The sequence below is a fragment of the Chiloscyllium plagiosum genome, unplaced genomic scaffold (genome assembly GCF_004010195.1).
Source record: "Chiloscyllium plagiosum isolate BGI_BamShark_2017 unplaced genomic scaffold, ASM401019v2 scaf_5432, whole genome shotgun sequence".
NCBI lineage: Eukaryota > Metazoa > Chordata > Chondrichthyes > Orectolobiformes > Hemiscylliidae > Chiloscyllium > Chiloscyllium plagiosum.
Window position 1 is genome coordinate 1 of NW_025209654.1, and position 17082 is coordinate 17082.

Below are 17082 nucleotides of genomic sequence, written 5' to 3' on the forward strand. Positions count from 1 at the left end.
AGAAGGCATATGATGTGTTGGTGTTTATTGGGAGGGAGACTGAGTTTTGGAACCACAAGGTCATGATCCAGTTGTACAAGACACTGGTCAGGCCGCACCTGCAGTATTGCATGCAGTTCTGGTCACTAGGAAGGATGTGGAAGCTTTGGTAAGGGTTCAGAGAAGATTTACTATGATGTTGCCTGGTATGGACGGAATGTCTTACAAGGAAACGTTGAGGGAACTGAGACTGTTTTCATTGGAGAGAAGAAGGTTGAGAGGTAACTTAATTGAGAAGTATAACATAATCAGAGGGTTAGGTAGGGTAGACAGTGAGAGCATTTTTCCTCTGATAGTGAATGCTAACACAAGGGGACATAGCTTTAAATTGAGGACTGATAGACTTAGATTCATAGAGTCATAGAGATGTACAGCACGGAAACAGACCATTCAGTCCAACCTGTGCATGCTAACCAGATATCCCAACCCAATCTAGTCCCACCTGCCAGCACCCAGCCCATATCCCTCCAAGCCCTTCCTATTCTGATACCCATCCAAATGCCTTTTAAATGTTGCATTTGGACCAGACTCCACCACTTCCTCTGGCAGCTCATTCCATACATGTACCACTCTCCGTGGATCTGTTTTTATCTTTCCCCTCTCACCTTAAACCTATGCCATCGAGTTCTAAACTCCCTGACCCCAGGGAAAAGACTTTGCCTATTTACCCTATCCATGCCCCTCATAATTTTGTAAACCTCTATAAAATCAGTCCTCACCTCCGACGTTCCAGGGAAAACGGCCCCAGCCCGTTCAGCTTCTCCCTATACCCAAATCCTCCAACCCTGGCAACATCCTTGTGAATCTTTTCTGAACCCTTTCAAGTTTCACAACATCTTTCTGGATAGACTGAGGACAGATACTCTGGGTAGTTTCTTCACTCAGTCAGTAGTAGGAGCGTGGAAGGGCCTGCCTGCAACAGTAGTAGACTCACTGAAGTTAAGGGCATTTAAATGCACATTGGACATACACAGTGAAATAATGGAACAGTGTAGGTTCGATGGTCATCATATTATTTTCACAGGTATTTTGTAAACCTCTATAAAATCAGTCCTCACCTCCGACGTTCCAGGGAAAACAGCCCCAGCCCGTTCAGCCTCTCCCTATAGATCAAATCCTCCAACCCTGGAAACATCCTTGTGAATCTTTTCTGAATCCTTTCAAGTTTCACAACATCTTTCTGATAGACTGAGGACAGATATTCGGGGTAGTTTCTTCACTCAGTCAGTAGTAGGAGCGTGGAAGGGCCTGCCTGCAACAGTAGTAGACTCACTGAAGTTAAGGGCATTTAAATGCACATTGGACATACACAGTGAAATAATGGAACAGTGTAGGTTCGATGGTCATCATATTATTTTCACAGGTAGGCACAGATCAGAGCCAAAGGGCCTGTACTGCACTGTAACGTTCTATGCTCTATGTTAACTCCAAAGGTCAGTATCCTGAAACCAAGTCACCCTTCATTTCCACATGAACCGTCCATGGCTATAGTACTGCCTCATATAGTATCAGCCACCAGAGGGTCAGTAGTTCTGGTTAACGTCCCAGTCAGAGAACTCATGTTCTATGAGACCCAGCTGGCTGACCTCGTTAAAACAAAACTTTAAATGGAGATGTAAACTGTGAGGAAGTCACAAAGAGGCTGTAAAAAGATCATAGACACACTAATTGCCAGAGTAATAAGGTGACAGAGGGAGTATAATGTGGAACAGGGGTGTTGTCACACAGTGGTAGTGTCCCTTCCTCTGAGCCAGATGCCTGGGTTCGGCTCACACTTGGAGGAGAAAGTGAGGTCTGCAGATGCTGGAGATCAAAGTTGAAACTCCTCTGAGCCAGATGCCTGGGTTCGGCTCACACTTGCCCAGAGGAGTGTTATAATATATCCAAACAAGTTGCCGTAAGTAACTCAGATGGAACAGTCTGAGGTTACTCACTTTGACAGTGAGAATTGAAAAGCAACCTATGTTTAAAGGGCCAGAAACATTTCCATCCTGATCTTCAGAAAAACTTTAGTGTACTTGTACAAGGAACACAAAACTAGCATGTGGATAAGGAGGAATTCACCCTCCTCACCTTCATTGCAAGGAGAACAGAGTACAAGAGAAAGGATGGTAAGGCTTTGGTGAGACCATGTTCACAGGACTGTATGCAGTTGATCTCCCATTGGTTTCTGGGCTGAGTGGATCTACCTGTGATTAGAGGTTAAGTAAACTGGTTCTAAACACCCTGCGAAGGGTCTGTTTCCAACCTGTACATCTCTATGACTCTAAGTTTAGAAGAATGAGAGGGGATCTTTTTGAAACATTCAAGATTCTGAAATGGATTGACAGGATAGGCATTGAAAATTGGTTTCCCCGGACTGAAGAATCTAAATCACAACGAGAGACTTGGGGTAAGAGGGAAATCATTTAGGACTGATAGGAGAAAAGTTTACATCACTCCAAAACTTAGGAATCTTTGGAAATGTCCAACTCAGACCTCTATCAGATCCCCCTCAACCACCTCTGCTCCAAAGTAAACAACCCAAGCGACCCCAGTCTCTCTTCACAGTTGAAATGCTGTAACCCAAACAACATTCTGGTGAATTTCCTTTACACTCCCTTCAGTGCAATCACATCCTTTCTGTAGTGTGGTGTTCAGAAATGCACACATAACCCAGCTGTGGCCTAACCTAAGTCTTTTATGGTTCCAATGTAATCTCCCTGCTGTTATAATCCATGCCATGAATGATAAAGGAAAACATCCTGTATGTTTTAATTACCCTATTAACCTGCCTGAACCCCTTCAGGGATCTGAGGACAAATACTCCAAGATCCCTCTGTTCCTGAGTTTCCTCACTGAGTACTCCCATGTCTTGTTATTTTTACCAAAGGCCATCACCTCACATTTCTCAGGATCAAATTGCAGCTGCTATTCATCTGCCCATCTGACCAATCAGTTTATATTCCACCTGTGTGTTAACATCTTCCTCCTCAGTGTTGACCACACGCCCAGTCTTTGTGTCATCCGCAAACGTACTCATCATCACCAATCAACGCTTCAACCCTGTACCCCTGAAATAGAGTATAACAGGGAGAGATATACTGCAGCAACTGACCCAGCAACAACTTCTACTGAAAAATAAAGAAACTAAAAATGCTGGTTCTATGAGAGCCTGACCACACCCCTTCAGGCTGCTTCTATTGTTCCACTTTAAAAAAAACCCATGGCCTCACAAGCTGTTAACTTTATTCACTTTCACAATACAGAGCTCGTCACATCTGTCTTAAAACCTCTACTTTTAAAAAGAAAATGAGGACAAAATAACCTCTTGGAGCCATATTAATGTCACGAGTTTCTTGATCCTTGTTAGAGCCATACTCATCCAGGCAAGGTGGGACATTCCATCATAGGCCTGATCTGTGCCAGAAGATGGCGTTAGGCTGTGTGAAGCCAAATCAGGTAATCACTAAGTGTTCCCACCCTCTGACGTATTAGATTAGATTACTTACAGTGTGGAAACAGGCCCTTCAGCCCAACATGTCCACACTGACCCTTCGAAGGACAACCCACCCATACCCATTCCCCTACATTTACCCCTTGACTTAACATTATGGGCAATTTAGCATGGCCAATTCACCTAACCTGCACATCTTTGTTCCGTGGGAGGAAACTGGAGCACCCGGAGGAAACCCACACAATCAAGGGGAGAATGTGCCAGTTGCCTGAGGCAGGAATTGAACCGGTGTCACTGGGGCTTTGAGGCAGCAGTGCTAACTGCTGTGCCACTGTGCGGTGTAGTCACAATACTTATATGACTGGCCCAGTTCAGGTTCTGGTCAATGATAATGTCAAGTTTGGTAAGAGTGGGTTATTCTGAAATGATAATGCCATCGAAATTCAAATGGAGATGATAAGCTACCTGTTACTAGTGTCGCAAAAAATGTCATTTGCCACTTATCAGCCCAAGCCAGAAGATTGTCCAGGAATTACTGCATATGAACACGGACTGTGTCAGTATTTTAGCAGTCACAAATGGAAAAGAACACTGTGCAATCATTTGTGACCATCCAACTTCTGACCATATGGCTGCATGAAGATCACTGAAGAAGCAGCAGTGGGACCAGCACCCTGAGGAATTCCTGCAGAGGTGTCCTTGGGTGATGCTGTCAAACCTCCCAGAACAACAACTCCCTCCCTGTGTGTGCTCGATACAATTCCAACCAGTGGACCAAAAGACCAGAAAATGGAGAAGCTGAAGTTGCTCATTTGGCCCATTAAGCCGACTCCACCACTCAGTGAGATCGTGGCTGATCGGATTGTTTTTCCTTAGGAATTCAGAACCACAAACTGCAGATGCTGGAAATCGGAAAGGAAAACAGACACAGCTGGAGAAACTCAGTAGTCTGGCAGCATCTGTGGAGAGAAAAGAGAGTCAACATTTCAGGTCCAGTGACCCATCTTCAGAACAGAATTCACGACTCCATATTCCTGTCTTTTCCCCATTAATCCTCGCTTCCCTGGCTGATGAAAAATCTCAGCCTTAACGACACAGCATCCAAACCCCGATGTAAAGAGTTCCAAGTACTGACAGAGGTTATTCCTCATCACTGTCTGAAGCGGGCAAAGCCTTACTCTGAAATTCTGCCCTCTGGTCTTATATTGTCCCACAAGGGGAGACAACCTTTCAGCATCTACCCTGTCAAACCCCCCCCAAGAACCTTTTATCAGTACAGGCCCAACCTACTCAACCTCTCCTCATAAGAACATTCCTCCATGCCCACAATAAACCTGTTGAACACTCACCGTGCCGTCTCTAATGCCAGCATATCTTTCCTTAGATAAGGGAACAAAACTGTCCACAGTATTCTATGGCAAGGTGGTGTTGGACTATGGTGGGCAAAATTAAATATCACCTAACACCGGGTTACAGTCCAACAGGTTTATTCTGAAGTATTTCTATTCTAGGAGAGGTTTAGCTACTGCGTTGCACAGTTTGAGTAAGACGTCATGATTTTTATACTCCATTCCGTTTGAGATAAAACCAACATTCCATTCACCTTCCCTAACACCTGCTGCACTTGGGAGCTAGTTCTTCTTTGACATACATTGCGCTATTTCCTCCATCCCATCTACCAAATTCCCATTCTTCCAATTTCCTGACTTTTCCTGATTGAGTGCTGTACTCTTCTCCTGACCACACTCTGGAAAACTGAGTTTGACTGGGAGTTGGAGCAATGAATCTAAATTGTCAGCACAATAGAGATGCAGGAGGATAAACAGTATATGGTGTATGGTATTTGATTGGAGGAACAGTTGGAGAGGATTCATGGCAGCAAAGATCATCTTCATGTATTGAAAAATACTACAAGGACAAAAACACTGTCAAGAGAAACTGAATGTTACACTTGACAGAAGAATCCTCGAACTGAACAGCACTTCGTTGCTACTGGAGACAACATCTTAAGTTACTGGAATTTGCAGGCCATGTATGTGGGTGTTTTGGTTTCAACATCTGCATGTTTATCAAGATTTGAATGACATTAAATGGTGGGCTGTGGCTTTGGCAGTATACTTTATAAAATCTGAAGGAAGGAACAGGAAACTGCAGAAAAGAAAGCAGACAAAGAGCTAAGGTCTGTAAAATTTGGAGATCTGGCAGAGGCTGAACATCATTAGATTCAGAAAAAGTTGAAGGCAAGGTATTTTGGTCTCAAAGTCAATAAGAATGAATTCCTTTGGATTGGTTCAAGTAGCAATGGTGATGGTTTGCATACCAGGTTTCTTTTATCTTACTTAAAAGAACATTTCTTTGTTTCAGGGAAACCTGTGTTTAATCCTGTTTCACTGTATCTATCAGATTTATGCCTTGGAAAATATACAGGAAGATTTTCAGGTAAGGATAACAGACGAATTGAATGTGTCTGTCCAATTCTCCCTTGCTTAGTGATTTAATGCCAGACCTTGTTCGATCATATAAAGTGTTTTCATTTCCGCTCACATATGCCACAGCTACATATTATTCTAGGAATGGACTGGCATCCAAAGAGAACATCCAGCTCTTTTTCTCTGCTGCAATTCTTCTTAAATCTCTCTGTCTTGTCTCTATCACTTTCATGTTCAACATGCTCAAGGAATTCATGGTCCGTTAGACAGTCAGACATCGAATGTCCAGTTTGCTGTCTTCATTTCTTTATTCCTTTCCCTTTGGCCATATTCCCTCTCAGGTTCCAACCTGCCATAACCATGAACTCGTTTCTTTCTCTATTTGCTCCCCTAACTCCCTTTATGCTGACGCTGAACAGAATTTATTAATGAGACCTCTCACTCCATCAACACAATTCCCCATTAGCTGTAAAAAAGTTAAATACTGTGGATGTTGAAGACCATAACCCATAACGTCGATTTTCCTGCTCCTCTGATGCTGCCTGACCTGCTGTGCTTTGGTTTACAGCATCTGCAGTCCTTGTTTTTACCTTGAGAAACATCTCAGCTATGATTGAATGGTGGAGCAGACCCGAATGGCCTAATTTCTGCTCCTGCGTCTTATGGTCACATGGTCTGATGGAACTAGGAGCAGGACAAGGATATATCCTCAAGGGACACGAGAAGTAATGGTATAAAAGTGGAAGAGAAGCAATTATAATTGATTGCAGGATGGTATAGTCAGGCATTGCTGAAGGTTGCAAAGAGGGTATGGAGGGATGGTTTACCTCTATCACATTAGCAAAATATGCCATTTTGAGTTTTTGATTAAAAGTCCTTTTGAGACTGTGACAGGAACTGATTGGAGAAATTTAAATACCAATTTGAGTGTAAGATGGGCCACATTTTTTTTTGGCAAAATATAATCAAAGATGTAACAAGGATTACAGATGAGAGTGAAAGCTTACAATGACAATGGGATGAAGGATTATCTTTTTGAGTTGGAGTGATGATGTCAGACTTGAAAGAGAAAGGTACAGAACCTGATGGGAGAGAACTGTTAACAATATCAGCTCATGGAGAAGTTCAGAAGACATCATATTGGACTCAAAACATTCACACTTTTATTGCTCCTCAGGTGGTGCCAAACCTGCTGAGTTTTTTTCCTGCACTTTCTGTTTGTGATTTGGAACATGAATCACAAAAAGCTTGCATTCAGGTTCAGTGGGTAATAGAGAAGGCAAATGGAATATTGGCCTTTATTTCAAAGGGAATGGTGTGCATAAGTAGGGAGGTTTATGCTAAAACTACACAAGGCATGAATCATAAAGAAGGATGAAAGATGGCCTTATTGAAACATGCAAGATTTTCAGAGGACTTGGCAGGTTAGATGTGGAAAGGTTTCTTCCCCTTGTGTGAGAGTCAAGGATCAGAAAGACAATCTCAGGGGCCACACATTTAAGACAGAGGTGAAGAGGAGTCTTTTCTCTGAGGGGAGGGGATCTGTGGAATTCTTTACCACATAAGGCTGATGAGGGTGGTGCATTAAAAATGTATCTCCATCCTGATTATGATTAAGGGTTATGGGAAAAAGGCAAGAAATGTTGAATTGAGGATTATCAGATCCACTACTATCTCCTTGAATGTCGGAGCAGACTCTATGGGCTGAATGGCTGCAGAGTGGAGAGATGGAGGAGATGACCTGGGGGTTGCAGTGAGAGAGAGACTCACTGCCTTGAAGAAATTTTCCTCTTCTCTCTACAAGAATCTCAGTGAGTCTCTCTCTCACTGCAACCTCCAGGTCAACTCCTCCAGCCCCATCCCCATTCACCTATTGTTACTTTCTCCCCATCCCCATCCCCTCTCATTTATCTCTCCACTCTGCAGGCACCCTGCCTCTATTCCTGATGAAGGGCTTTTGCCTGAAAAGTCGATTTTCCTGCTCCTCGGATGCTGCCTGACCTGCTGTGCTTTTCCAGCACCACTCTAATCTAGACTCTGAGAAGTTTCTCAACCCCATTTTCCCACCTCCTCCCCATAACCTTTTATCCCTTTAACAATTAAGAACCTATCTCTCTCTCTGTCTTTAATAGACTCAATAGCCTAGCTGTCACAGCCTTCTTTGGCAATGAATTTCATAGATTCACCACTCTCTGACTGAAGAAGTTTCTCCTCATCTCTGTTCTGAAATGCCTTCCCTTTACTCTAAGGCTGTGCTGTCAGGTTCCAGTCTCAAATGCTAATGGATACATTCTCTCAACACCCACTCTTGCCAAGCCTTTCAGTATTCTGTAAATTTCAATTAGATCCCACATCCTTCAAAACTCCATCGAGTATAGGCCCAGAGTTTCAACATCCCTCATATGGGATGGATGGGTTGGACCAAAGGGTCTATTTCCGTGCTGTACATCTCTATAACTCTATGTTAAGCTTTTCATTCCTGAGATCATGCTTGTGAACCTCGCCTGGCCCCACTCCCAAGCTAGAAATATGGGGCCCTACACTGCTCACAATATTCTAATTATGGTCTGACCAGAAATGTACAAACCCTCTGAATTACATCCCTGCTTTTATGTTTGTGCTCTTGAAATAAAAACCAATATTGCATTTGCCTTCCTAACTACCGACTCAACTTGCAAGTTAACCTTTACACAATTCTGGATTAGGACTTCCAAGTCCCTTTACACTTCAGATTTCTGAATTCTCTCCCCATTTAGAAATTAGTCTATGCCTCAATCCTTCCTACCAAAGTGCATGACCTCACACTTTCCCACATTATCTTCTATCTGCCACTTCTTTGCCCACTCTCCTAACCTGTTTAAATCTTTCTGCAGAGACCCAGCCTCCTCAACACTACCTGTCCCTCCATCTACCTTTGTATCATTTGCTAACTTAGCCAGAATGCTCTCAGTTCCTGCATCCAGACCATTAATGTAAAACATGAAAAGTTGTCGTCCCAACGCTGACCCATCCTGAGAACGACCATTTTATCCCCACTCTCTGGTTGTCAGGCAGAAAGAAATCTTCTATCCATACTCGTACCTTACCTCTAACACCACGGGCTCTATGGGCTCTTTCATATCTACCTGATGCTTCTAAATATCATCTGAAAACACATCAATGTCCACACCGACAACTCCCAGCTCCACCCCATCATCACCTCTCGATACCCTCATCACTTCTAAACTGTCAGACTGTCTGATATCCAGTACCATATCAGCAAACATTGCTTCCAACGAAGTGACAGGAATCAAAAGCTCCTATCTTTTAATCCTTGTGACAAACTTCAGTGTTGACTTACCAGCTCCATTCTTCTGTCTGGTAGCTGGGTTTGAGGCTGAACCACCCTGTTCACAGCCTGGGTACCAGCTACACATGTATGTTTAGGGAGGAGAAAGTGAGGTCTGCAGATGCTGGAGAATAGGAGAGCCCATTCCTGAAGAAGGGCTTATGCCCGCAACGTCGACTCTCCTATTCCCTGGATGCTGCCTGACCTGCTGCGCTTTTCCAGCAACACATTTCCAGCTATGTTTAGGGAGGAGATGGTTATATGTTATTGAACTGGTTATCCAGAGGTCCAAGCTAATGTCCTCAGGATCACGGTTCAAATCCCATCATAGCAGAAGGTGGAATTTAAAGTCAATTTCTATATTGCGTCATAGAGCCATACAGCACAGAAGCAGACCCTTTGATCCAACCAGTCCTTGCCAAACATAATCCCAAACTAAACTAGTCCCAACTTGCTGCTCCTGGCTCATATCCCTCCAAACCTTTCCTATGCATGTACTTATCCAATTGTCTTTTAAACATTCTAATGGTACCCATATCCACCACTTCTTCAGGAAGTTCATTCCACACATGAGCCATCCTCTGTGGTAAAGAAAAAGCATCCACCCATGCCTTTTAAAAATATTTCTCCTCTCACCTTAAAAATGTGCCTCCTAATCTTGAAATCCCCCATCCTCGGGAAAAGACAACTCCCACTAACTCTATCAATACCCCTCACCTCAGCTCTGGGGAAACCACAGTGATTATCATGAAAAGAACACATTTGGCTCACTCATGCCTTCTCGGACAATCTCCTGTTCTGAGGAACATGTGACTCCAGACTCACATCAACTCTGACTCTGAACTGCCCTCTGAAATGGGGAAACAAGCCACTTACTTCAAGCTCAGTTACAGATGGGCAACAAATGTTGGCCTTGCCAATGATATATACATCTCAAGAAAATATTTTGTCAAAAAATATGATTTTCAAGTTGAATATTAGATTACTTACAGTGTGGAAACAGGCCCTTCGGCCCAACAAGTCCACACCAACCCTCCAAAGAGCAACCCAACCAGACCCATTCCCCTACATCTAAAACTGCAGGCAATTTATCATGGCCAATTCACCTAACCTGCACATTTTCTTTTTAACTGTGGGAGGAAACCTGAGCACCCGGAGGAAACGCATACAGACACGGGGAGAATGTGCAAACTCCACACAGACAGTTGCCTGAGGTGGGAATTGAACCCAGGTGTCTCGCAGTATGAGGCAGCAGTGCTAACCACTGTGCCACCATGCTGCCCATATCTGATCAGATATCCACACGCTTATCAAGATTATTTATTTCCACCTCCATCATTTCACCATCAACATTCCCTGCTCATTTGCTGCTGAAACTCTCAGCCACACCTTTGCTCCCTCTAGAATTGAAAATGTGTTGCTGGAAAAGCACAGCAGGTCAGGCAGCATCCAAAGAGCAGGAGAATCAACGTTTCGGGCATGAGCCCTTCTTCAGGAATTATGCCCGAAACGTCGATTCTCCTGCTCCTTGGATGCTGCCTGACCTGCTGTGCTTTTCCAGCAACACATTTTCAGCTCTGATCTCCAGCATCTGCAGTCCTCACTTTCTCCTCCCTCTAGAATTGCCTATTTCCATGCACTCCTCATCCACACTCTCATGTCCTGAATCTCACAAAGTCCTGCCCACCCACGGGCTTGCTCACCTCCTCTGGTTCCAAGTTAAGGAACACATTCTTTTAAAAATTCTCATCCCTGTTTTCAAATCCTTCCATGACTTTGTTCCTTCCTATTTCTGTAATATCCTCCAGCCCACAATGTTCTAAGATATCTGTGCCCATTTAACACTGGCCTCTTTGGCCAAACCCTAACCCTCATTTTAATTGATTCAGCATTGGTGGCCAAGTCTTCAGCTACCTCTTGCTGTACCTTGAACTCTCTCCATTTCCTTTCTCCCTCTGTATCGTTTCTTCTGCAAATCTTTGTGCCCTCTCCCTATGTTGCCTGTTCACTTTGACCCTTTGTATTTCCTGTCTCCCCTTCCAGCTGCCCCCTCCTTTTCCCATGTCCTCCTATTACACTCCCTTAAGTGTTCCCATAGGATTTGCCATATATCAAAATTAATTAAATTAACTGGATTTTTATCATATGTACCCATGACATGTGCAAGAAAACTGTCCAATAAAAAGTGTGAAGTTATGGGGGCGAAGCTAGGAAAATGGCAGCAGTAAGGCGGCACGGTGGCACAGTGGTTAGCACTGCTGCCTCACAGCGCCAGAGACCCGGGTTCAATTCCCGCCTCAGGTGACTGACTGTGTGGAGTTTGCACGTTCTCCCCGTGTCTGCGTGGGTTTCCTCCGGGTGCTCCGGTTTCCTCCCACAGTCCAAAGATGTGCAGGGCCGGGTGAATTGGACATGCTAAATTGCCCCTAGTGTTAGGTAAGGGGTAAATGTAGGGGGATGGGTGGGTTTCGCTTCGGCAGGGCGGTGTGGACTTGTTGGGCCGAAGGGCCTGTTTCCACACCGTAATGTAATCTAATCTAATCTCAGACATTCATTCAGAGAGCTGACACAAACATGAATAGTCCAAATGGTCTCCTTTGGCACTGACCAAATTCTATAATTCTAGGAACATGTGAGATTACTTGCATCCTATCATAAAGGGACTGAATGCAGAGCTCAGGAAGTAAGAGACAGGCCATTACAGGTCTACCCAATGCCCACACACCTACATTTCTGCAAAATCAGAAATCTGACTGATCATCTCCTGCCCATGCCCAGCTCAGACTGACACCAATCATCAAAAAAAAATGAAGAGGGAGGAAATAAAACTTTGTGGGCAAACTTGCAAGCACTATCAAGATCGCCAGCTAAAGCTCCTTTATGAACCAAAGAGATGATAAGCCCCTTCGAGAATGAGGTTGGGGGAATAATAACTGGGAACCAGGAAAAGTAGAGGAGTTGAATAACTACTTTGCACCTGTTTTCATAGTAAAAGACATTCGTATCATCCCAAAATTACTAAGTGTTCACCAGACAAAAGCAGGAGAGAAAATAGGACTAATGTAGTTTGCTAAACTTGGATGGCACGGAAGAATTGTACCAAAGGGTCTGTTTCTGTGCCGTTTGATTCAGTGACTCTGAAATATTAGAATTATCAAAAGAGAAGAGGTGCTGGAGAAACTACCAGGGCTAAAGACCAATAAAGTCCATAGGCCTAATGGAATGCTTCTCAAGATATTAAACACAGGAGCTACAGAGATAGTGGACACACTGGTAGAAATCTTCCAGGAATTCTTCAAGTCTGAAAAATCCCAGAGGATTGGGAAACTGTCAATGTGACACCTTTATTTAAAAAGGAAAGGGGGTAAACAAAACCAGACAATTATAAGCCAGTTAGTTGAACTGATATTGCTCCTGGAGAAATATTGTTGCAATGTAAAGGATGTAATAGCAGACCATTTCAAAACGCAGAACAGCTCAAGCAGAGGTAGCATGGCCACACAAAGGAGAAATTGTGCCTCACAATTTTACTAGAATTCTTTGAGGCAGCAACAAGCAGGACAGATAAAGGAGAAGCAGTGGATGTTATACATTTGGATTTTCAGGAGATGTTAAAATAAGGTATCACACATTACACTACTTTACAACATAAGCCATGATGTGAAGGTGCTGATGTGAGACTGAGGTGGACAAAGTCAAAACTCACACGACACTGGGTTTGCTTGAAAAGACAAGCTTTCAGAGCCTTGCTCCTTCTTCAGGTGCTGCTGAGGGATGATATATCAGACACAGAATTTATCAACAAAAGATCAGTCATACAACAGATGCAAATGTACTGGGCAAACCTCGATGACTTTTAAGTCTTTAATCAGTTAGAATGGAAGTGCACCCTCTCTCACACTATCTTGCCCACTCACACATAGACACATACACTCTCATTTCTCTCTCTCTCTCTCTCTCTCCCCCCCCCCCTCCCCCTCACACACACATGCTCTCCACCACAATTATTTCCCGTGCTTCTTTCTGACTTGGATGGAGAAAGTGAATATCCTGAAGCTAAATTTGCAAATGGGGCTAAAACTAAGTGGGAAGGCAATCGGTGAGGATGACACAAACAATTTGGAGAGGGATACAGACAGGTTAAGTGAGTGGGCAAACATTTGGCAGGTGGAAAATGTGAGGTGATGCCCTTTGACAGGAAGAATAAAGGAGCTGAATACTTAAATCGGGAAAGACTGCAGAAAGCTACAGAACAGAGGGGGATTCAGGAGTCCTCGTCCATAAATCACAAATATATCCAAGTTCAGTGGGAAATAAGGAATGTTGGCCTTTACTTCAAAGAGAATGACATTTCAATGTAGGGTGCTATTGTTCCAAATTGGCCTCCTCCCACCTCTATCAACACGCCAATCACTCACCAATCCTGTCCTAACTTACCAATCCAGCTCCAAGCACCGCAACACCACCAGTTTAAAACTCTCATCAATAAGTTAATCATTTTGCAACAACATATCCCTTACTAATCCAGTTATCTTGCCCACAGAAAATATATAATTTATCACAGAAGCAGAGTATAAGTATCTGGATGAACATCTGAAACTTTGTGGGAGAAATAGCAAATTGTGTTCATCAAGAAAATATATTTCACCCTCCACCCAATACAGCATTGGTACTGAGGGACTAGTGACATGTTGATTTATGAATAGCTGAGGAAGGGTCACTGGACTCAAAACATTAACTATTTCTCTCTACACAGATGCTGCTAGACCTGCTGAGTTTCTCCAGCAATTTCTGTCATTGTCTAACTCAGCCTGGTATATACTTAATAAGTGTGCCTCCATTGCTTACTGGGGAGAGAATGCATCAATCACCAAAAACACAATCCTCAAGAGAATAAATTGTCCTTGATCGATCTTCAATGGGAAACCTTTTAGTTTTCATCAGAGCCCCCTACTTGTAGATTCCCTCAGGGGATGAAATATCTTTCAGGGCCTCAAAGCCTGCTTCTATCTTCTTCCCAGACTTCACAAACAGGATTGACCCATTTCTCACCCTGCTCCTGCCCCTCTGAAATCAGGTCTTCATATTTTGACTCTACTTTTTCTCCCTTGGTCAGTCTCTTCACACTTACATTTATGGTTCTTCTGATATTTTACATTAGTCCCACAATCTCCTGTTTCCTGGACTGAGCTGCTTCCTCTTCACCACGGATATGCAATCCCTCGACACATCCATCCTCCATCAGGATGGTCTAAAGGCACTCTGCTTCTTTCTTGAATGGATGCCTCAACAGTTCCCATCATGGACCACGCTCCATCATCTGGCTGAGTTTATTCTCACTTTAAATAAGGTATCCTTTAACTCATCTCACTCTCCAGGTCAAGGGAGTGGATATGGACACCTGCATGGGTCCTAGTTCTGCCTGTCCCTTTGCTGAGTCTGTGAAACATTTCTTGTTCCAGTCCTACGCAGGTCCCTCTCACAACTCTTTCTCCAAAATACTGATGATCATTAATGCTCTCATCTGGAATTGGAAAAAAATATCAGTTTCGATTCAAACTTCCATATTTCTTTCACCTTTGCCTGGTCTATCTCTGACACTCCCCTTCCCTTCCTCAATTTTGATTTTTCTATTTCTTGATAAGAGCTTGCCCACCAATACCCACTACAACCTCTCCAACCCCCCACAGTTAACACCTCCTCATACCCTGCTGTTGAAAGGACTTCATTCCATTTGCCCTGTTCCTCTGCAGCATCTGTTCTCATAATGGTACCTTCCACAGGGGTGCCAACCTAACCTAATCCAGTCCCATTGGCCAGCACTTGGCCCATATTGCTCTAAACCCTTCCTATTCATATACCCATCCAGATGCCTTTTAAATGTTGTAATTATATCATCCTCCATTTCCTCATTCCACTCATGTACCACCCTCTCCAGTTAAATCTTTCCCCTCTCACCCTAATCCTATGCCCTCTTGGTCTAGACTCTTCACCTCCCTCCCACCCCACAACCCAACCCCCGCCCCCAACCCAGGGAAAAGACTTTGTCCATTTAGCCTATCCATGTCCCTCATGATTGTATCAACATAAAACTCTAAAAGGTCATTCCTCAGCCTCCAACATTCCAGGGAAAATATCCCCAGTCTAATCAGCCTCTCCCTAGAGCTCAAATCATTAACTCTGGCTCAAATCCTTGTAAATCTTTTCTGAACCCTTTCAAGTTTCATACCATGTTTCCCATACAAGAGAGACCAGAATTGCACACAATATTGCGAAGTGGCCGAACCACTGTCCTGTACAGCCACAACATGACCTCCCAAACCCTATACTTGATGCTCTGACCAATAAAAGAAAGCATATCAAACACCTTCTTCACCATCCTATCTACCTACAACTCCACTTTGCACTCCAAGATCTCTTTGTTCAGCAACATTCCTCAGGACCTTCCTTTGTCCTCAGTTTCCACTTAACCAGTCTCCTGCATTCAAAGGACCATCCTCAGCTGTTTCCTGAACCTCTCACAATATGCTACCAGCAACATCTCTCTCTGGTTCACTCTTCCATCATTCCTACTAATTCCTCATCCCCACTCTCCCCGTGATATTGGTGAGACCAAAAGCAGACAGGGTGACTACTTTGCTGAACACCTTTGCTTTGTCTGTAAGAATGATTCTGACCTTCTAGTTCCTTGTCATTTCAATAAACTATCTTGCTCCCATGCTCATGTGACTGTCCTGGGTCTGCTATATTGTTTCAACAAAGCTCAACACAACCTGGAGGAACAGTATCTCATTTTCTACCTCGATAGATACGTTACTGCCTTCAGGACCCAACATGGAATTCAACAATTATAAACTGTGAACACACATTATATCCCCCTCTCTGTCTTTTTAGCTTTGTGCCCAGTACAGCTGACCTATTTTCTCCTGTTCAAACTGATCATGAACACTATTTGACATTTCAGTCTCTCTTTTACAATTATTGAAACCCCTATTGTCTTCTGCTCTGGGCACCCTCACAGTATGTTCCTCTTGCTCCTTCTCTCCCTCTGTCAACAGCATAAAAACCATCACTTTCCAACACTTTTCAGTTCTGAAGGGCCATATCAGACTTGAAATGCTAACTCTGTGTCTCTCTCCAATAAATGCGACCTGACCTGCTGTGTTTCTCCAGTATTTTCTGTTTTTATTTAACATCCTGCAAACACTGATGTTCAGCTGTGCATATCAGAGAACAAACAAACATTTACTTCAGTTTTTCAATTTGTTCCAGGGAGTTGCAAATGAAGAAATGAAACTAAGTAATCCACTGAAATTGATCACAGAAGCAAAACCCAGACCTGGACCTATTTATGCTTGGAATAAAGGTGAGTTCATGCAACGTTTCCAACAAGTTTCAGCAACAAGTCATAAGACAGAGTACAGAAAGGGTCAGGGATCTGATTTCAGGCACATCAGATGAGAAGACAACTGTGGGGATTGGAGCAGTCAACACAGGACCAAGGGGACACTTATCCTTAAGCGCACACAGTACATGAACGAGGGAAATGAGCTTGTAGTACAGATTGAAATCGAGTCATAGAGAGGTACAGCACAGAAACAGACCCTTCAGTCCAACTCGTCCGTGTCGACCAGATATCCCAAGCTAATCTCATCCCATTTGCCAGCACCCGGCCCATATCCCACTAAACCATTCGGATTCATATACACATCGAGATGCCTCTTAAATATTGCATTCAATTTATTATCATGTGTACCGAGACACAGTGAAAAGCTTTGTTTTGCGAGCAATACAGGCAGATCACAGAGTTAAGTAATACAGATAAGTAAATAATGGGTACCAGCAGCAAA

General features: G+C 43.5%; 1 long non-coding RNA gene across 1 annotated transcript; it reads left to right on the forward strand.

Annotated features, from left to right (window-relative positions):
• Window positions 1-5673: 5673 nt before the first annotated feature.
• Window positions 5674-16571, forward strand: LOC122546808. Its single transcript, XR_006310812.1, has 3 exons — window positions 5674-5764; window positions 5840-5914; window positions 16505-16571. It is a non-coding gene; the product is annotated as an uncharacterized LOC122546808 (long non-coding RNA).
• The last annotated feature ends 511 nt before the right edge of the window (window positions 16572-17082 follow it).